The following is a 22,000-nucleotide window of genomic DNA, read 5'->3' as shown; positions in this document are numbered from 1 at the left end:
CATTCGTCTTTTGGGTCATTCTCCAAATTGGTATCGGCTGTGCCTGAGGAGGAGAGTTTTTCCGGTGATTTGGAGAGAGTTTGGACGGATGTGCGTGATAATCTTCAGGAGGCTAACAAAAAATCTAAGAGGTACTTTGATAGGAAACGGCAAGAGGTTTCATTTGCTATTGGTGACTTGGTTTGGTTGTCCTCTAAGAATCTGTGATTGAGGATTCCTTCTAAAAAATTGGGTCCCAAGTTTGTAGGGCCCTATAAGGTGCTTCAGATAGTTAACCAATCTGCTGTTAGGTTGGAGGTTCCTACCTCCTGGAAGATTAATCCGGTGTTTCATGTTTCTCTGTTGAAAAGAGCTGATGTGTCGGTTGGTGACGCCTCTGCCACTGTTCCTCCGGTGGTGGAGGACGGGGAATACGAAATTTCCCGCATCCTAAATTCTAGACGGTATAGAGGGAGTTTGCAGTATTTCGTCGCTTGGAAGGGTTTCGGACCCGAGGATAACTCATGGGTGAGGGCGGATGATGTTTCTGCTTCCAGACTTGTCAGAGCGTTTCACAGGAGGTTTCCAGATAAGCCCAGGCCTAGGGGATCCGGAGGATCCTCTTAGAAGAGGGGGTACTGTTAGAACTCTCCTGTTGTTTTTTTTCTAGTTTGCTGGTCACATGACCTTTTTTGCCTATTTAATCCGGCTCCGCCCTCCTGGCCTTGCTGGACTTCATTGTAATTACTACTCTTGAGCTAGTTTGGTGCTCTGTTACCTTTCTCTGTTGGTTTTGCTAGGTCTTCTGATCTCTATGTTCTATGTTGTGTGTTTGTCTTTTACTGCTACAATTTCTGCTAGGAGGTGTTTAACTTTATCCCAGTCCCTAGTTCTTGTAGGGATCCCTTCCTTGCATCTATGGGTCTTTGTACAGACTAGCTGAGGACTTTAGCGGGTCTGATCGCAGGATCAGGTTCCCTGTTACATCATAGGGATCCAGTTTAGTTCTATTGTAGGGACAGATCTCCTGTCTTTCCTTAGTGCTTGTAGCAGATCATAACACACTACCTACTTGCATTAGTTCTCTAAATGGTTTCTTTTTGTCACTTATTGCGCCCCTTACAGTTCTATTTAGCCATAGTGGTCTCCTCCTATTTCTAGCATGTTTATTCCCATAGGGTATATATTGTGCACAGGTCCTATTCAGGATGCTAATACATGTCTCCCATTTGCTTTGTGTAGTTTTACGTCTCAGGATATTGTACCAGTTTATTGCACTAAGATCATCTTTCAACTGTTGGAAATTTGCCTTCCTGAAGTATAATGTCCTTGTAACCCCTCTACTATACATCTTATTAAAGGATACATGAAAACTTATTATTTTGTGATCATTATTACCCAAGTGACCCCCAACTTGTATACTTGATATGTGGTCTGGCCTGTTGGTTAATATTACGTCTAGCAGTGCCCCCCTTCTTGTTGGGTCTTGAACCAGTTGTGAAAGGTAATTGTCTCTCATAGTTGTGAAAAACCTATTACCTTTGCTGAAACTACAGGTTTCTGTTCCCCAATGCATTTCAGGGTAGCTAAAGTCCCCCATAATAATGACTTCTCCTTGAGTCGCTGCTTCATCTATTTGCTTTATGAGAATATTCTCCGCTGCTTCCATTGTTTTTGGAGACTTATAACAAACCCCTATCAGTAATTTATTATTTCCCCCCCTCCCCTTATCTACACCCCCAGGGACTCTACATTTTCATTAGATTCACATATATTCTCACACAAGATGGGTTAAAAGGATGATATTACATATAAACACACCCCCCCTCGCTTGTTTGTACGGTCATTTCTGAACAGACTATAGCCCTGTAAATTAACTGCCCAGTCATGGCTCTCATCCAGCCAAGTCTCAGATATCCCCACCATGTCATAATTATTTTCCAACAAAATTCATTCTAATTCCTCCATTTTGTTGGTGAGGCTTCTGGCATTAGTGTACATGCATTTTATGTATCTCTCTGTACTTCTATTCCTTCTTACTATATTGACTGTTCTAACCCTACCCCCAATTACTTTATTTGTGCCCAGGTCACTATCTGCACTATTATCCCCACCTATAAAATGAACACCCCCCCAATCCCTAGTTTAAACACTTCTCCAACCTTCTAGCCATTTTCTCCACCAGCACAGCTGCACCCTCCTCTTTGAGGTGCAGCCTGTCCCTAGAGTAGAACCTGTAGCCAACTGAGAAGTCGGCCCAGTTCTCCAGGAACCCAAACCCCTCCTTCCTAAACCAATTCCCGAGCCACTTATTTATCTCCCTAATCTCCCATTGCCTCTCTGGCGTGGCACGTGGTACAGGCAGTATTTCAGAGAATACCACCTTGGAGGTCCTTGCTTTAAGCTTGCAGCCTAATTCCCTGAAATCATCTTTAAGGACCTTCCACCTACCTCTAACTTTGTCATTTGTGCCAATGTGCACCATGACCACTGGGTCCTCACCAGCCCCTCTCAGTAATCTGTCAACCAAATCAGCGATGTGCCGGACTCAAGCGCCAGGTAGGCAGCACACTGTTTGACGATCCCTGTCTTTGTGACAGATTGCCCTATCTGTTCCCCTAATAATTGAGTCCCCCACTACCAGCACCTGCCTGGCCTGCCCTGCTTTCCTATTTCTCCCCTTACTGGAGCTGACACCCCTATGGCTTTCAGGGGACATGCCTTGCTGCAGCAGTGCTATCCCTGTACTGACACCCCCCTCATCTGCCAACTTTGCAAACTTATTGGGGTGTGTCAGATCAGGAATAGCCTCCCTGGCACTCTTCCCTCTACCCCCCCTTCTGTCACCCAGCTAGCTACCTCACTGTCCTGAAGCTCTATATTACCACCCTCCCCCACATCTACCCCGGTGAGCAGCTGCTCGGTGAGCAGCAGACTCCTTTCCATATTGTCTATGGATCTCAGTGTTGCAGCTGCTCATTTAGATCCAGTACCTGGGCTTTCAAACGCACAACGTGCTCACATCTCGCACAGCAGTATGCATCCACGGCCGGCTGTTCAAGGATTGCATACAAGTGGCAAGATGAACACTGGATAGCATTGCCAATAATGGAGTTAATTTCCTAATGGGGATTGTACTAGATAGAAATGTTAAGTAAAACGAAATGTAAAGAATTAATAAAATACAGACAGCTATTCAGTCCAAATTCCTCCCTTCCAAACTCCTTGTATCCAAAGTCACTGAATCACAAGTCACACATTTACTTCTTTCGCACTTACAGTTTGCACTTACAGTTCACACTCGCTAAGGAAGAAGATTTAAAGAGTTTTTTTTTTTTTTTCCCTTTCGCAGCAATCCAACCTACAGCTCAATGCACTTCCAAAGGAATCCAGTTTCAGACTACAGTTGGTGCCTTCAAGAGTGTATGGATGACCCTGTTTGTAATTTTGGGCAGGATTTGCACTTAGTGCATTGCATTTATGAGTCTAGGAGTACCACTACATGACAATTTGAACAGAATGTGTATGAGGCCCTCCTTTATGTCTAATACAAAGTGTATCTCAGTACTTAATTTTTGGTACTTCTTGCCTCCTTCATAAATTACACTGAAATTTTTTATAAAAAAGTCCATTTTGGTTTGCTTAAATTATTATTTTTTTAAAATCGCTTTAAAAATTTGCCTTAATACTGGAAGCCTGTGTTAGCATTTCTTCTGCGGTGTTGCTATCAGTGTGTCAAGAGTGGGAGAAGAGGGTTGCATTGACAATCCAACACAATGGGCAGCACTTTGAACACATTTTATAAGTGGTCATAAACTTGTAAAAAACTCATGAAAGAATAAAGTTACGTTAAAACCAAGCACACCATTGTTTTTCTTATGAAAGTCTCAATAAGTTTGATGTGTCACATGACCCTCTTCCCATTGAGAAAAAATAAAGTTAGATCTAAAATTGCCAACTTCAAAATGGCCGCCATGGACACCACCCATCTGGAAAAGTTTCCCCCCTCCCATATACTAATGTGCCACAAACAGGAAGTTGATATCACCAACCATTCCCATTTAATTTAGGTGTATCCATATAAATGGCCCACCCTGTATAGAAGATCCACTTATTTAACAAATGGTTGACGTTTGGGCCTTAGTTCAGCGGCCTTAATTAGGCCTACCTCTGAACTATAAATTTAAGAGACAATAATCAATATGGAATCTTACATAAAAAAAAGACAACAATCACAATATAATCATTGGTAAGTAGAGATGAGCGATGTTCGACTCGAACTGTTCGCCAATCTCAAATTCGAGCTGTTTTGGGCGGTGTTCGAACTGTTCGGCGAACACGAACAATTTGAAAAAAATTTGGCTGTTCGAGGTTATGTTCGATAACTGTTCGTGCACCAAAATCATAACTGGATTTTTTCTCAGTAATGCTGAAAATTAATGTTAATACGCAGTTTGAGTGTACAGCGGGGCGGGGGGATGGGCAGGGGATGGATCTCTGTATAAATAATGAAGAGCTCCATTTTTTTTTCTCTTTCCCGCTTTTACAGTGGGGAGGTGCAATCTGTCAGCCTATCAGCAGCGCACACACGGAGCGAACTGCTTTTTTTCACACAAGCAAGGGCATGTGTCATTGGCAGTGTATGTCACATGTCCTTGCCCTATAAGACCCAGCCATTTTCTACGTAGCCACCATTTTCTCACTGCTGCAGCTGCGTGTTAGACGGCACCGCTGTTGCTGTGTGCGCTATACTTTGAGTGTTAATTTCAAGCCAATTTTCGCACAAATCTACAGATAGCTTGGGAGTAGGGAATAGTTGTGATTGCAGTCATTTTGAGGACTAGGTTACATCATTTCCTACGACTTTTATCAGGCAGGTCTGTGCTCTTAAATAGATAGGTTGGGAGTAAAGACTAATTGTAATTGCAGTCCTTTTGAGGGCTAGGTTACATCAGTTCCTATCACTTTTTTCATGCAGGTCTGTGCTCTTAAATAGATAGGTTGGGAGTAAAGACTAATTGTAATTGCAGTCCTTTTGAGGGCTAGGTAACATCAGTTCCTATCACTTTTTGCCAGGCAGGCCTGTGCCAGTGCTGTGCAAGTTTTTTTCACAGCATTTGGCTAAATCTAGCTAAGCAAATCTTTTTTGGCCACTTGCAGTGTGTGTTAGTCAGTGGAGTAGCCTATCTGTGTTGCAAGCTACACCACCTGTGTATAGAATACAAATTTTTTTTTCTGCACCTAGTGAAGTAAAACCTTTAGGGCATAGAATCATTCTATTAGTCCATCTATACTAACCTCCACCAGGTTGCAAATTCAAAATAATTTTTATCTGCATCTAGCTTTGAAAAAATATTTGGGCTTGGGCTTGTAGCAGTGTGTGGGACTTGTTCTGTTAGTCCATCTATACTAACCTCCACCAGGTTGCAAATTCAAAATAATTTTTATCTGCATCTAGCTCTGAAAAAATATTTGGGCTTGGGCTTGTAGCAGTGTGTGGGACTTGTTCTATTAGTCCATCTATACTAACCTCCACCAGGTTGCAAAATCAAAATAATTTTTATCTGCATCTAGTTCTGAAAAAATATTTGGGCTTGGGCTTGTAGCAGTGTGGGGGACAAGTTCTATTAGTCCATCTATACTAACCTCCACCAGGTTGCAAATTCAAAATCATTTTTATCTGCATCTAGCTCTGAAAAAATATTTGGGCTTGTAGCAGTGTGTGGGACTTGTTCTATTAGTCCATATATACTAACCTCCACCAGGTTACAAATTCAAAATAATTTTTATCTGCATCTAGCTCTGAAAAAATATTTGGGCTTGGGCTTGTAGCAGTGTGTGGGACTTGTTCTATTAGTCTATCTATACTAACCTCCACCAGGTTGCAAATTCAAAATAATTTTTATCTGCATCTAGCTCTGAAAAAATATTTGGGCTTGGGCTTGTAGCAGTGTGTGGGACTTGTTCTATTAGTCCATCTATACTAACCTCCACCACGTTGCAAATTCAAAATAATTTTTATCTGTATCTAGCTCTGAAAAAATATTTGGGCTTGGGCTTGTAGCAGTGTGTGGGAATAGTTCTATTAGTCCATCTATACTAACCTCCACCAGATTGCAAATTCAAAATAATTTTTATCTGCATCTAGCTCTGAAAAAATATTTGGGCTTGTAGCAGTGTGTGGGACTTGTTCTATTAGTCCATCTATACTAACCTCCACTAGGTTGCAAATTCAAAATAATTTTTATCTGCATCTAGCTCTGAAAAAATATTTGGGCTTGGGCTTGTAGCAGTGTGTGGGACTTGTTCTATTAGTCCATCTATACTAACTTCCACCAGGCTGCAAATTCAAAATAATTTTTATCTGCATCTAGCTCTGAAAAGATATTTGGGCTTGTAGCAGTGTGTGGAACTTGTTCTATTAGTCCATCTATACTAACCTCCACCACCTGTGTATGTAATAAAATTGTTTTACTGCATCTAACCCAGCCAATACTTTTGGGCTAATACCACAGTATGGCCACTCACCTCTGCTCGGTTCCCATCCATTGTTTTTTGTGCAAACAACTCCAGAGTTGTCAATTAGTTAACCAACAAAATGAGTGGAAAAAGGCCTGCTGCTGGTGGAAAGGGGAGTAGGCGTGTTGGGAAGGGAAAAAAAGGTTGTGTCTGTGGGGTAGGTGTTAAAGCAACAGTAACATCTGCAGAAGAAAGACCATCTTCCAGCCAAACTAAGATGTCTACTTCTTTTAGCGGACAATGTGATAAGATCACTTTCTTACGGCCCCACCAATCACTATCAATTCCAGATGAGGCACAAAAACAGCAGGTGCTTCAACGGATATCAAGTGCTCCTTTAAGTGGGCTCTCCTCCAACTCAACTTCAACATCACAAATACTCCAGTCCTCAGAGGTGTCACCCCAATCGCACTTGCTTCCTCACAGCTCCCAAGTCTCCAGCTGCCCGTCTGAGTATGGGGTAGAACAGATGGTGGAGTCTGCAGAGCTGTTTACTCATACTATAGCCTGGGAATCAGAGATCGGCTCCAGAGCTTCTGTGAATCCAGACGAGGAAATGATCTGCACTGATGCCCAGAATCTTTATGAGTCGGATCCAGGACCAGACGCAGAAGGTTCTGACCATAATGTAGACCCTCGTTCCCAATCTGTAACTCCTGTTGGTGGAGACAATGAGGAAGACGATGATGAGACTCAAATACCTGATTGGAGTGACAACTTGAGTTTTTTGTCAGGGCAGGAAGAGGTTAGCTCTGAGGACGACGGGTGTGATAACACACAGGGTGATGATGACGAGGTTGGAGATCCCACTTACTGTCAACCCACAGTCAGCTAGTCGATGAGGTCAGCTGAGGAGGTGGAGGAGGATGCTAGTGATGACGAGGTCAGGTTGCGCCTTCCTGGACAGAGACGTAGTACTGGAAGCACGTCAACAACTGCATCCTCAAACACAACTCTGCCTCTGACCACAAGTCGTGGTGGCACTTCAGGTCACATGGGTGCTAAGCCTTGCATAGCCTGGGCATTTTTTCAGATCGATAAGTATGACCCAACTCGTGTTATCTGTAAAATTTGTCAGCAAAAGCTATGTAGAGGCCAAAAAATACATAGTTTGAGTACTTCATGCATGAACCGGCACATGGATATGAAGCATAAGTTGCAGTGGGAAGCTCACTGTGCTACAATGCGGCCTAGCTGGCCGGGCCAACCACCATCTGCCACATCTTGTGCATCTGTGGCATCTTCATCCTCTGTGACTGGGGGGACAGCAGTCACACCTGTTTTGGGACGCAGACCTGCCACCTCTTTACCCGCAACAGCCAGCGTGATTGGCAGGTCATCATTTTCTTTGGAGGTGAAAACACCAGCTGGTGTTCAGCGCTGTCCGACATCGATAGCACCACCTTTGGATCAAGGCAACCTATCATGTCCGCCTGCATCTTCACAGACCGACAGTTTGCCGGGGACACCCTTCTCAACCCAGTCTAAGCACAACAGCCAGCCCTCGGTCCCTCAGATGTGGACAAGGAAAAGACCATTTCCTCCTAGCCATGACAAAGCTAAGAGGTTGAATTTCACCATCTGCAAGCTCTTGGCTACAGAAATGCTCCCTTTCTGCCTGGTGGACACAGAGGATTTTCGAGACCTTATGTCCATCGCAGTGCCGCAGTACCAGATGCCCAGTCGGCACTACTTCTCAAAGAAAGGTGTGCCTGCGCTACACCAGCATGTCGCACACAACATCACCGCTTCTTTGAGAAACTCTGTGTGTGACAGGGTGCATTTCACCACAGACACATGGACAGGGGCGTTAAATGTCGCTGACTGGGCACTGGGTAACTATGGTGACAGCAGGACAAGGGGCTGCTGTCCAAGTCTTACCGTCCCCACGAGTTGTGCGTCAATCCTCTTTATCTCGAAGTTCCTCCACTGCTTCTGCCTCCTCAACCTCCTATCGGTCCTCCACCTGCACCCAAAGCCTGTCTGGTCATGCCACAAGCTTTCTAACTGCGCAGAAGGGATCCTGCACACCTCCTTACTATGCTGGCAGCAGGGCTCAATGTCATCAGGCAGTTTTTACTTTGAAATGTCTGGGAAATGTGAGTCACACAGCTGAGGAGTTGTGGTCAGCTCTGGAGAACCAGTTTCATGAATGGTTGTCTCCATTGGACCTGAAGCCAGGGAAGGCCTTGTGCGACAATGCTGCAAACCTGGGTGCGGCCCTTCGCCGGAGCAATGTCACACACGTGCCTTGTATGGCTCACGTGTTGAACCTGGTTGTCCAGCAATTTTTAGCCCACTATCCCGGAATAGATGGCCTTCTGCAGAGGGCACGGTCGCTGTGTGCTCACTTCCGTCGTTCGCTTCCAGCAGCTCAGCGACTTACATCTCTACAGAAGTCGTTGGTCCTGCCACTTCACCGGCTAAAATGCGATGTGGCTACCCGGTGGAATTCAACTCTGCACATGTTGCAGCGACTGTGGCAGCACCGACAAGCCCTGGTGCAATACGTTGTGACGTATAGCCTGGGCCAACGAGATCCAGAGGTGGGGCAAATCACGCTGGAGGAGTGGTCTCAGATCAGGGACCTATGCACCCTTCTGCACAGTTTTGAAATGGCGATGAAGATGTTTAGTGCTGACGATGCCAATATCAGCATGACTATTCCGGTGATTTACATGCTGGAGCACATGTTAAACAGAATTTGGAGTCAGGTGGTGGCACAAGAGGAGGTGGAGGAAGTAGAGGAGGAGGAGTTGTATGCGGAAGGGCTAACATCTGCAAGGTCCAGACGGTCGGCAGCACCAAGGCGGCAGGCATGTGAGGGTGGGGGAGATGGTTTTACCAGGGCGCATGGTAGCAGCCAAACTAGTGAGGAAGGTGCAGGGGCCCAGGAAGAAGTGGAGGACGAACTGATGGAAGACTCATCAGATGAGGGACACCTTGATCACATTTCTGTTGTGCGAGGTTGGGGGGAGAGGGCAGAGGAAGGAAGCATGATTGTTACCTCGCCACCAACACAACAGGGACTTGGTGCTCCTGGATGCGCAAGACACATGAGTGCCTTCTTGCTGCACTACCTGCAACATGACCCTCGAATTGTGAGAATTAGAAATAATCCTGACTACTGGGTTGCCACACTGTTAGATCCCCGGTACAAAAGTAAATTTGCAGAAATTATTCCTGCCATAGAAAGAGATGCACGCATGCAGGAGTATCAGCAGAGACTGTTGCAGAATCTTACATGTGCTTTTCCCCAAAACACTAGTGGTGCACGTAGTGAATCTCACAGTTCCAACTTGCCAACCGTGGGACCGTCGAGTGTTCAGCCCTCAAAACGTAACAGAAACACAGTATCTGCTGGTAAGATCAATTTTGCGGAATCATTTCATCATTTTTTTAGCCCATCCTTTGCAAGGCCACAGGAGACAAGAAGTCTGACACATAGTCAACGCCTAGAGACGATGGTACAGGAGTATCTCCAAGTAAACATTGAAGCCACGACTGGGTCACTGACCCTTACTCTTTTTGGGCTTCCAATCTGGATAAATGGCCGGAGCTCACCATTTACACCTTGGAGATCTTGTCATGCCCCGCAGCCAGTGTTCTGTCTGAACGTGTGTTCAGCGCTGCTGGTGGTGTGCTGACAGATAAGCGCACGCGGCTCTCCACTGATAATGTAGACAGACTCACGTTCATAAGGATGAACAAATCATGGATCCAAAATGAGTTTTCTACCCCTGTGTCATCCTGGGGAGAGTAAAAGCTTGATGATTTGTTAAAATCACCTCACCAACCGTTTTAAGCTTTCAAATTACTAGTCATGTTTATTAGTGTTGAGCGAACATGCTCTACACTGCTCGGTACTCGCCCGAGCATCACGCTACTCGGGATGTTCGGCGAGCACCGAGCATTTCCGGGTTACTCGGGCGGCAGCTCGGGTCTCCGCCCTGCATGTTTGGCGCTCTTTACAGAGCCAATGAACATGCAGGGATTGCCATCCAGTCACTGTAATGCCGCAGCCATGTTGTTTGTGGGCATTACAGTGATTGGCTGGCCGCACAGCGTCACCTCGAGTATTTAAAACCGGGCGCCGCCATCTTGGACACAGTCGCTCTGGATTAGACAGTGTAGGGACAGCACTGCTGATTTAGGGAGAGATATATCCTGCAAAATAGTTAGTGTAGGGTCTGTAAAGGCTGCCAGATCAAACAAACAGTCCTTCTCAGGACTAATATCCATCCCAGGTATATCAGGCTGGCAGGCAGGCAGGCTGTATAGGAGACTCAGTGGTTATACCAGCAAACGCTGCATTACAGTCCTGTGTGCTGCTCCTGTTGCTGAAATTGCTGGACTTAGCTCCAGGTCCCGGGGGCCAGGAAAAATCCTTTTTTTTTATCTAAATCCTCTTTTTTTTTTCCTCCTTCACAATGTACAAATACCCATCTTATTAACCTTTTGGTGCCCCCCCCCCCCCAAAAAAAAAGTGTGCCTCTGATTTTTCAGACACAAATATATCTGTTGAAAATAATCTGGTGTAGGCCAGAGAAATAGAAGTGTGGTTTTGCAGTGCTATGGGCCATTTGTATCTAAAAAAAACAGTTTGAGTGTTTCGCTCACTGTTCAGCCGTAAATATATATATATTTTAAAAAGCCTGGTATACACCAGTAAATTATTACTGTGGTTTTGATGTTCCACGGTAAAACATCTCTATTATCCTGTTTTTGGCATTTTTTGCTGTATAAAAATAATAATAGTGTCTCCCTGATTTTTCAGACACAAATATATCTGTTGAAAATAGTCTGGTGTAGGCCAGAGTGACAGAAGGGTGCTTTTGCTGTTTCACGGTAAAAAATCTCTATTATCCTGCTTTTTGCATTTTTTGCTGTAAAAAAAAAAAAAAATTGTGTCTCTCTGATTTTTCAGACACAAATATATCTGTTGAAAATAGTCTGGTGTAGGCCCGAGAAATACAAGTGTGGTTTTGCAGTTCCACGGTACAAACCTCTGTATTATCCACTTTTGGGCCATTTGTATCTAAAAAAAACAGTGTGAGATTGTCGCTCACTGTTCAGCCGCAAATATATATATATTTTAAAAAGCCTGGTATACACCAGTAAATTATTACTGTGGTTTTGATGTTCCACGGTAAAACATCTCTATTATCCTGTTTTTGGCATTTTTTGCTGTATAAAAATAATAATAGTGTCTCCCTGATTTTTCAGACACAAATATATCTGTTGAAAATAGTCTGGTGTAGGCCCGAGAAATACAAGTGTGGTTTTGCAGTTCCACGGTACAAACCTCTGTATTATCCACTTTTGGGCCATTTGTATCTAAAAAAAACAGTTTGAGTGTGTCGCTCACTGTTCAGCTGCAAATATATATATATTTTAAAAAGCCTGGTATACACCAGTAAATTATTACTGTGGGTTTGATGTTCCACGGTAAAACATCTCTATTATCCTGTTTTTGGCATTTTTTGCTGTATAAAAATAATAATAGTGTCTCCCTGATTTTTCAGACACAAATATATCTGTTGAAAATAGTCTGGTGTAGGCCAGAGAGACAGAAGTGTGTTTTGCTGTTCCACAGTAAAAAATCTCTATTATCCTGCTTTTTGCATTTTTTGCTGTAAAAAAAAAAAAAAAATAGTGTCTCCCTGATTTTTCAGACACAAATATATCTGTTGAAAATAGTCTGGTGTAGGCCAGAGAGACAGAAGTGTGCTTTTGCTGTTCCACGGTAAAAAATCTCTATTATTCTGCTTTTTGCATTTTTTGCTGTAAAAAAAAAAAAAAAATTGTGTCTCCCTGATTTTTCAGACACAAATATATCTGTTGAAAATAGTCTGGTGTAGGCCCGAGAAATACAAGTGTGGTTTTGCAGTTCCACGGTACAAACCTCTGTATTATCCACTTTTGGGCCATTTGTATCTAAAAAAACAGTTTGAGTGTGTCGCTCACTGTTCAGCTGCAAATATATATATATTTTAAAAAGCCTGGTATACACCAGTAAATTATTACTGTGGTTTTGATGTTCCACGGTAAAACATCTCTATTATCCTGTTTTTGGCATTTTTTGTTGTATAAAAATAATAATAGTGTCTCCCTGATTTTTCAGACACAAATATATCTGTTGAAAATAGTCTGGTGTAGGCCAGAGAGACAGAAGTGTGCTTTTGCTGTTCCACGGTAAAAAATCTCTATTATCCTGCTTTTTGCATTTTTTGCTGTAAAAAAAAATATATATATAGTGTCTCCCTGATTTTTCAGACACAAATATATCTGTTGAAAATAGTCTGGTGTAGGCCCGAGAAATACAAGTGTGGTTTTGCAGTTCCACGGTACAAACCTCTGTATTATCCACTTTTGGGCCATTTGTATCTATAAAAAACAGTTTGAGTGTGTCGCTCACTGTTCAGCTGCAAATATATATATATTTTAAAAAGCCTGGTATACACCAGTAAATTATTACTGTGGGTTTGATGTTCCACGGTAAAACATCTCTATTATCCTGTTTTTGGCATTTTTTGCTGTATAAAAATAATAATAGTGTCTCCCTGATTTTTCAGACACAAATATATCTGTTGAAAATAGTCTGGTGTAGGCCAGAGAGACAGAAGTGTGTTTTGCTGTTCCACAGTAAAAAATCTCTATTATCCTGCTTTTTGCATTTTTTGCTGTAAAAAAAAAAAAAAAAAATAGTGTCTCCCTGATTTTTCAGACACAAATATATCTGTTGAAAATAGTCTGGTGTAGGCCAGAGAGACAGAAGTGTGCTTTTGCTGTTCCACGGTAAAAAATCTCTATTATCCTGCTTTTTGCATTTTTTGCTGTAAAAAAAAAAAAAAAATAGTGTCTCCCTGATTTTTCAGACACAAATACAGTACAGACCAAAAGTTTGGACACACCTTCTCATTCAAAGACTTTTCTGTATTTTCATGACTATGAAAATTGTACATTCTCACTGCCGGCATAAAAACTATGAATTAACACATGTGGAATTATATACTTAACAAAAAAGTGTGAAACAACTGAAAATATGTCTTATATTCTAGGTTCTTCAAAGTAGCCACCTTTTGCTTTGATGACTGCTTTGCACACTCTTGGCATTCTCTTGATGAGCTTCAAGAGGTAGTCACCGGAAATGGTTTTCACTTCACAGGTGTGCCCTGTCAGGTTTAATAAGTGGGATTGCTTGCCTTATAAATGGGGTTGGGACCATCATTTGCGTTGTGCAGGTGGATACACAGCTGATAGTCCTACTGAATAGACTGTTAGAATTTGTATTATGGCAAGAAAAAAGCAGCTAAGTAAAGAAAAACGAGTGGCCATCATTACTTTAAGAAATGAAGGTCAGTCAGTGCGAAAAATTGCGAAAACTTTGAAAGTGTCCCCAAGTGCAGTTGCAAAAACCATCAAGCGCTACAAAGAAACTGGCTCACATGAGGACCGCCCCAGGAAAGGAAGACCAAGAGTCACCTCTGCTTCTGAGGATAATTTTATATGAGTCACCAGCCTCAGAAATCGCAGGTTAACAGCAGCTCAGATTAGAGACCAGGTCAATGCCACACAGAGTTCTAGCAGCAGACACATCTCTACAACAACTGTTAAGAGGAGACTTTGTGCAGCAGGCCTTCATGGTAAAATAGCTGCTAGGAAACCACTGCTAAGGACAGGCAACAAGCAGAAGAGACTTGTTTGGGCTAAAGAACACAAGGAATGGACATTAGACCAGTGGAAATCTGTGCTTTGGTCTGATGAGTCCAAATTTGAGATCTTTGGTTCCAACCACCGTGTCTTTGTGCGACGCAGAAAAGGTGAACGGATGGACTCTACATGCCTGGTTCCCACCGTGAAGCATGGAGGAGGAGGTGTGATGGTGTGGGGGTGCTTTGCTGGTCACACGGTTGGGGATTTATTCAAAATTGAAGGCATACTGAACCAGCATGGCTACCACAGCATCTTTCAGCGGCATGCTATTCCATCCGGTTTGTGTTTAGTTGGACCATCATTTAATTTTCAATAGGACAATGACCCCAATGACACCTCCAGGCTGTGTAAGGGCTATTTGACCAAGAAGTAGAGTGATGGGGTACTACGCCAGATGACCTGGCCTCCACAGTCACCAGACCTGAACCTAATCGAGATGGTTTGGGGTGAGCTGGACCTCAGAGCGAAGGCAAAAGGGCAAACAAGTGCTAAGCATCTCTGGGAACTCCTTCAAGATTGTTGGAAGACTATTTCCGGTGACTACCTCTAGAAGCTCATCAAGAGAATGCCAAGACTGTGCAAAGCAGTCATCAAAGCAAAAGGTGGCTACTTTGAAGAACCTAGAATATAAGACATATTTTCAGTTGTTTCACACTTTTTTGTTAAGTATATAATTCCACATGTGTTAATTTATAGTTTTGATGCCTTCAGTGTGAATGTACAACTTTCAAAGTCATGAAAAAACAGAAAAATCTTTAAATGAGAAGGTGTGTCCAAACTTTTGGTCTGTACTGTATATCTGTTGAAAATAGTCTGGTGTAGGCCCGAGAAATACAAGTGTGGTTTTGCAGTTCCACGATACAAACCTCTGTATTATCCACTTTTGGGCCATTTGTATCTAAAAAAAACAGTTTGAGTGTGTCGCTCACTGTTCAGCCGCAAATATATATATATTTTAAAAAGCCTGGTATACACCAGTAAATTATTACTGTGGTTTTGATGTTCCACGGTAAAACATCTCTATTATCCTGTTTTTGGCATTTTTTGCTGTATAAATATAATAATAGTGTCTCCCTGATTTTTCAGACACAAATATATCTGTTGAAAATAGTCTGGTGTAGGCCAGAGAGACAGAAGTGTGCTTTTGCTGTACCACGGTAAAAAATCTCTATTATCCTGCTTTTTGCATTTTTTGCTGTAAAAAAAAAAAAAAAATAGTGTCTCCCTGATTTTTCAGACACAAATATATTTGTTGAAAATAGTCTGGTGTAGGCCCGAGAAATACAAGTGTGGTTTTGCAGTTCCACGGTACAAACCTCTGTATTATTCACTTTTGGGCCATTTGTATCTAAAAAAAACAGTTTGAGTGTGTCGCTCACTGTTCAGCCGCAAATATATATATATTTTAAAAAGCCTGGTATACACCAGTAAATTATAACTGTGGTTTTGCTGTTCCACGGTAAAAAATCTCTATTATTCAGGTTTTGGTAGTTTTTTCCGTAAAGAAAAACAGTAGTGTCTCCTAACTGTTGTGACACAAAAATATATCTGTTGAAAATAGTCTTGTGTAGGCCCGACATCCCAGTGTGGTTTCGCAGTTCCACGGGTCAAATCGCTGTACTATCCAGTTTTGGGCCTTTGGTATCTAAAAAAAAAGCAGTTTGAGTGTGTCGCTCACTGTTCAGCCGCAAATATCTCTATTTAAAAAAGTGTGGTATACCCCAGTAAACAATAACTGTGGTTTTCCTCTTCCACGGTTCTAATCTACTCTTTATTACCCTTTTTCCATTGATAGTGCAAGTGTAAGCTATTTTACTTCATTTACAATGGGCAAGGCGCGTGGCAAGGAACGTGGAAGTGGACGTTCTGGTGATGGTTCGTGCAGAGGACGGGGCCGTGGCCAAGGTGAAAATGTGCCACAACCAACAGCCACATCTTCTCGCTCCCACTTCTTGACCAAATTACTAGGGAAGCACAAAACAACACCAGTATTGAGAACTGATCAGTGTGAACAGGTTATTAATTGGATAGCAGACAATATTTCCAGTTACCTGGGCACCACCACCTCCGGTCTGTCTTCCACACGGTCAACTCTTAGTAGCCGTGAGTCTCGACCGCATACTCCTCCTCACCCTGATGCTCCTTCCTCCCGCCATGCCGAGTGTCGTCAGACAGCAAGTGATCCCACACTTGGACACTCTGAAGAGCTGTTCACTGGTCCATTTCCATATTTGGGCCCCTCGCCTGATACGCTTGAAGTGGTGGAAGAGGAGATCCCATGTTGCGATGCCCAAATATTTGAACAGCCACGGCCACAGGAAGTCGACGTTGGCAATCTGTCACAAGAGGTGGACGATGACGAGACACAATTGCCAGGAAGTGAGGAGGAGGATCGTGGTGCGCAAGTGGAAGAGGAGGAGGTGGTGGATGATCTAGTAACTGACCCAACGTGGAAGGAGGACATGCAGAGTGAGGCCAGCAGCACACAGGGGGAGGGAGGCAGAGTACCCCAACAGGCAGGAAGAAGTAGTGTGGTGGCCGCAGACAGAAGGCAGGCAACCGTTCCCCGTAACACCAACACGATGGACGTTGCCAGTACAAGCGGTAGGTCTTCCAGAGTCTGGAATTTTTTTAAAGACTCTGCTAATAACCCCAAAAAGGCCATATGTTCCACCTGCCATGCAAGCATCAGCAGGGGTGACAAAACTACCAGCCTGACCACCACCAGCATGATCAGGCACATGGCAGCAAAGCACCCGACTTTGTGGGGCGAAACCCAGGGTCCACGACCAGTGTCAGCGGGTGTCACCCCTGCTTCTTCCACTGTTGTGCGTGCAATAGAACCGCCTGTTGTGTGTGCAAGGCAATCCCCTGTCCATACTGCATGTAAAGATGCCCCCTCCTCTCAGTCTTCACTTGTTATGGCAGTTTCTCAAGAAACAGCATCAACGTCCACGTCCACGTCCCACCGCAGCGTTCAATTGTCCATATCCCAGACCTTTGAAAGAAAGCGGAAATTCGCAGCTAACGCCCCACAGGCCACAGTCCTAAATTCACACATTTCACGACTGCTTGCATTGGAAATGTTGCCTTTTAGGCTGGTGGAGACGAAATCCTTCCGCAATCTTATGCCGGTGGCCGTCCCTCAGTACTCGGTCCCCAGCTGACACTATTTTGCCCGGTGTGCCATCCCCGCACTACACAAGCACGTGTCCCAAAGCATCTGCCGTGCTCTCAACAACGCAGTTACTGGGAGAGTCCACCTGACAACGGACACGTGGACAAGTGCTTGTGGCCAGGGATGGTACATCTCTCTGACGGCACACTGGGTAAACATAGTGGAAGCCGGGACCCAGTCGGACCTTGGGACGGAACACATCCTCCCCACACCGAGGATTGCGGGCCCTATGTCAGTCAGAGTTGCCCCCACAGTGTACAGCTCCTGCGCATCCTCCTCCTCCTCCTCATGTTCAGCCTCCATCTCAGATATCACCACATCAGTTACAAGCTGGAAGCATTGCAGTACTGCCTCCGCCAAGCGGCAACAGGCTGTGCTGAAACTCATAAGCTTAGGTGATAAACCTCACACTGCTTGTGAGTTGTGGACAGCTGTGAAAGAGCAGGTAGATCTGTGGCTGAGACCGCTGAACCTACATACCGGCATGGTCGTGTGTGACAATGCTGTAACTTGGTAGCGGCTCTGAGGCGAGGTGAGATCACGCACGTACCATGCCTGGCTCATGTGCTTAACCTCGTGGTTCAGCGGTTTCTTAAATCATACCCTGAGTTGCCAGATCTGCTTGTGAAAGTACGCCGTCTGTCAGCTCATTTTCGCAAGTCGGCTGCAGCTTCCGCCGCCCTTGCTGTGTTGCAGCAGCGTTTGCAGCTTCCGGCACACCGACTGGTGTGTGATGTCCCCACACGTTGGAACTCTACCCTCCACATGTTGCAAAGGATTTGTGAGCAGAAGAGAGCAGTTGTGGAGTACCAGCTGCAACAAGGCCGTCGATATTCAGGTCAGACTCCACACATAAGACCTCACGAGTGGACCTGGATGTCTGACATATGTACCATCCTGACAAACTTTGAGGAGGCCACCAAGATGGTGAGTGGCGATGACGCCATCATTAGTGTCAGCATCCCACCACTTGTCTGTCTTTTGCAACGCTCTCTGCAGAGAATTAAAGAGGAGGCATTGCAGCCAGAGTTTGATGAGATGGATCAAGAAGCCGTAGCGGGCGATTACACACAGCCCAGCCTCATTTCATCCCAACGTGCATTGGGGGACAATGAGGGAGAGGAGGAGGAGGAGGAGGAGGAGGAAGAAGAGGAGCTGCTATCATGCGTTGTAGACGGTAGTACCTGTACAAGTGTCATACCGTCGGTTCAGCATGGGTGGCCTGAGGACAGGGGGGAGGAAGAAGAGGAGGAGAAGGAGGAGGAGGAGGAGAGCATGGTCAGTCGTCATCTTGGTGAGGACACGGAAATCTTGCTCGTTACCAGTCTGGCACGCATGGCTGACTTTATGTTACGCTGCCTTAACCGTGACCCTTGCGTTGTCAAAATGTTGGGTGACAGTCATTACTGGTTGGTGACACTTGTAGACCCCCGCTACAAGGAGAACTTTCACTCTCTTATTCCTGAGGTGGAGAGGTCTACAAAAATGGGGCAATACCAGAAGGCCCTTGCTGCAGAACTGTTAAAAAAATTCCCATCTGAACATGCTAGCGGCAGAGGTCACAGTTCGTTGCCCAACCAAGGCGTACAGGCGAGAGAGATGCAACTCCAATCCAGCAGAGGCAGGGGAACACTGTCAACGTTCTGGGACAGTTTTCTGACACCCGCCCAGCTTACAGGCCCTGAGGCGCGGGGTACTCTCACAAGGAGTGGAAAGTTTCAAAAGATGGTGAGGGAGTACCTTGCCGACCATACCAGTGTCCTCCGTGATTCCTCTGTGCCTTTTAATTATTGGGTATCCAAGCTGGACACTTGGAATGAACTCGCTCTGTACGCCTTGGAGGTCCTGGCCTGACCTGCCGCTAGCGTGTTATCGGAGCGTGTTTTTAGTGCCGCTGGGGGAATTATAACTGATAAGCGCACTCGCCTGTCAACGACAATGCTGACAAGCTGACCATTATCAAAATGAACAAGGGCTGGATTGGGCCAGACTTCTCATCACCACCAAATGACAGCAGAGTAACATAAAGTCAAATCCACTGTGTTATTTCGGGAGGTGTATTCACATGCACCGCTTCTGACCCACACATGGGTATACGCTTCCTCGTTTCGGTTGTTTAATCTTCTTCTCCTTATCCTCAGCCTCCACCACCACTATACCACCAGGGTGACCGTGGTCCATGTTGCCAGCATTGCAAGTTCCTCTGTCCTATTTTTTGGCAGCTTTTGCTTGGAAGGCATAGGCAAAGACTATGGGAGACCCACTCCCCAATAATGGGAATAATGTTTTTAATATGCTGTACTGCATGGCTCTTGTAAGGGACATTGCAAGTTCCCCCTTCCTAATTTTTGGCAGCTTTTGCTTGGAAGGCATAGGCAAAGACTATGGGAGACCCACTCCCCAATAATGGGAATAATGTTTTTAATATGCTGTACTGCATGGCTCTTGTAAGGGGCATTAAAATCGTCTTGTTAAGCTACTGTGACCTCCACGTCTCTTCCAAGGGTTGTTAATATTGTCTTTTTATTCCACTGCTACCTCCACCACTCTTCCAAGGGGCATTAAAAGCGTCTTGTTAAGCTACTGTGACCTCCACTTCTCTTCCACAGGGTGTTGATATTGTCTTTTTATTCCACTGTAACCTCCACCACTCTTCCAAGGGGCATTGATATTGTCTTTTTATTCCACTGCGACCTCCACCACTCTTCCAAGGGGCATTAAAACCGTCTTGTTAAGCTACTGTGACCTCCATGTCTCTTCCACGGGGCATTGATATTGTTTTTTTATTCCACTGTAACCTCCACCACTCTTCCAAGGGGCATTAAAACTGTCTTGTTAAACCACTCTGAACTCCACGTCTCTTCCAAGGGGCATTAAAACCATCTTGTTAAGCTACTGTGACCTCCACATCTCTTCCAAGGGGCATTAAAACTGTCTTGTTAAACCACTCTGAACTCCACGTCTCTTCTAAGGGGCATTAAAACCGTCTTGTTAAACCACTCTGAACTCCACAGCTCTTCCAAGGGGCATTGACATGTTGTTTTTAATTACCTCTAACCTCCACGACTCTTGCAACGGGCATTGCATTTCCTCCTAATTTTTGTCAGCTTTTGCTTTTCAATGCATAGGCGAACACTAAGGGAGACCCACTCCCCAATAATGGGTAGAAGGTTTTTAATACGCTGTAATCCACGTCTGTTTCAAGGGGCATTGCAGTGCCTAATATTTTTGGAAAGCCTTCCACTCCCTGCTTAGGCCAACAGTGTACAGGAGACCCAGTTGCTATAAATGGAAAAAACGGTTAAGTTAAAGCCCTCTGACCTCCATGTCACTTCCAAGGGACATTGGAGTACCTCGAAATTTTTGGTAGGCATTGCATTCACTGTATGCCTTATAACTGTGTAGCTGAACCGCTCCTTTTGGTACAGAAACATATCCTACAAGACATGTGTGGTTGGCTGGCCTGATATTGATGTGAATGGTCCCTGTTCCTCCTGCTCTTTCTCCTTTGCCACCACCTCATCCATCATTCATCACCTGAAGCTTTGTTTTAACGGGAGTCATAGAACTGGGATAGTAGCAGGAAAACATCCAGCAATCCTCGAAGGAGGTAGAATATGCGCCAAAACGCTGACCACCTCAGGCCTAGCTGCTACTACAAACATGCGCTTGCATTCCAAGGAACAGAAAGCTAAGGAGGTGGATGGCCTCATGATCATGAATAATTAACTCATTGTGTAGGAGGCCGACCACTGCTGCTGTCTACCTTCTGAACTTTGTGTTGAAGCCTGATTCACCCAGGACCCGCAATCCTCTATGTCTGGAGGGCGTGTTGCATCCCAGTGTCCAACTGTGTCCCGGCTTCCACAATATTAACCCAGTGTGAAGGCATCAGTGAGATGGACCATTCCTGGCCACATTCACTTGTCCACGTGTTTGTGGTTAGGCTGTCCTTCCCACTAAATGCACTGGGGAGGGCACAGGTAATGTTTTGGTATGCACGCTTGTGTATAAGGTGCACCCGGACTAATAGGGGCGGCTGGGGACCGTTTATGGACACCCGGCCACCCCCACGCGGTTGGGGACTGTGTGTGGGCACCCGGACTGAGTATGAATACCAGGCTACCGATGCAGCCATGACGTGGTGGCCAGATTCCACCGCCACATGCCTAAAAGGCCCAATTTCAAGTGCAAGCAAGCTAGCAGTATGGTATTGCAGCCTGGGGGTGGGTGGGTGGCAGGCTGCATACTTGCGCTTGTATTGCAAGTTATGGGGGAGGTACAATTGAACACTGCCCTGGGACAAGGACTTGCACGGGGATAGTTGCAAGTCTGCATCTTCTGATGCGGCAAGGATCACTTCTGATGGGCACACTTTTAGGCAGTGACCTGGGTGTCAGAGATGCTTCCAGGGGTCTTCCCCATGCTGTTCCCATGTCTTTTTAGCACTGTATGCATGTGTCACACAGCACATGGCCAGATAAGGTTGTAAAATGTTAAAATGACATTTCCCGGTGAATGCATTTGTCACGGTTGAAAGCAATACAAACGTGCAAAAACGCATAAAAAATGCTACTTGTGAACATAGCCCAAGGTGTGGAGTAGAGA

The sequence above is a fragment of the Phyllobates terribilis genome, unplaced genomic scaffold, assembly GCF_046119375.1.
Source record: "Phyllobates terribilis strain yellow unplaced genomic scaffold, ASM4611937v1 Scaffold_1__5_contigs__length_1240528914, whole genome shotgun sequence".
NCBI classification, from domain to species: domain Eukaryota; kingdom Metazoa; phylum Chordata; class Amphibia; order Anura; family Dendrobatidae; genus Phyllobates; species Phyllobates terribilis.
Note: the sequence above shows the minus strand (reverse complement) of the source record.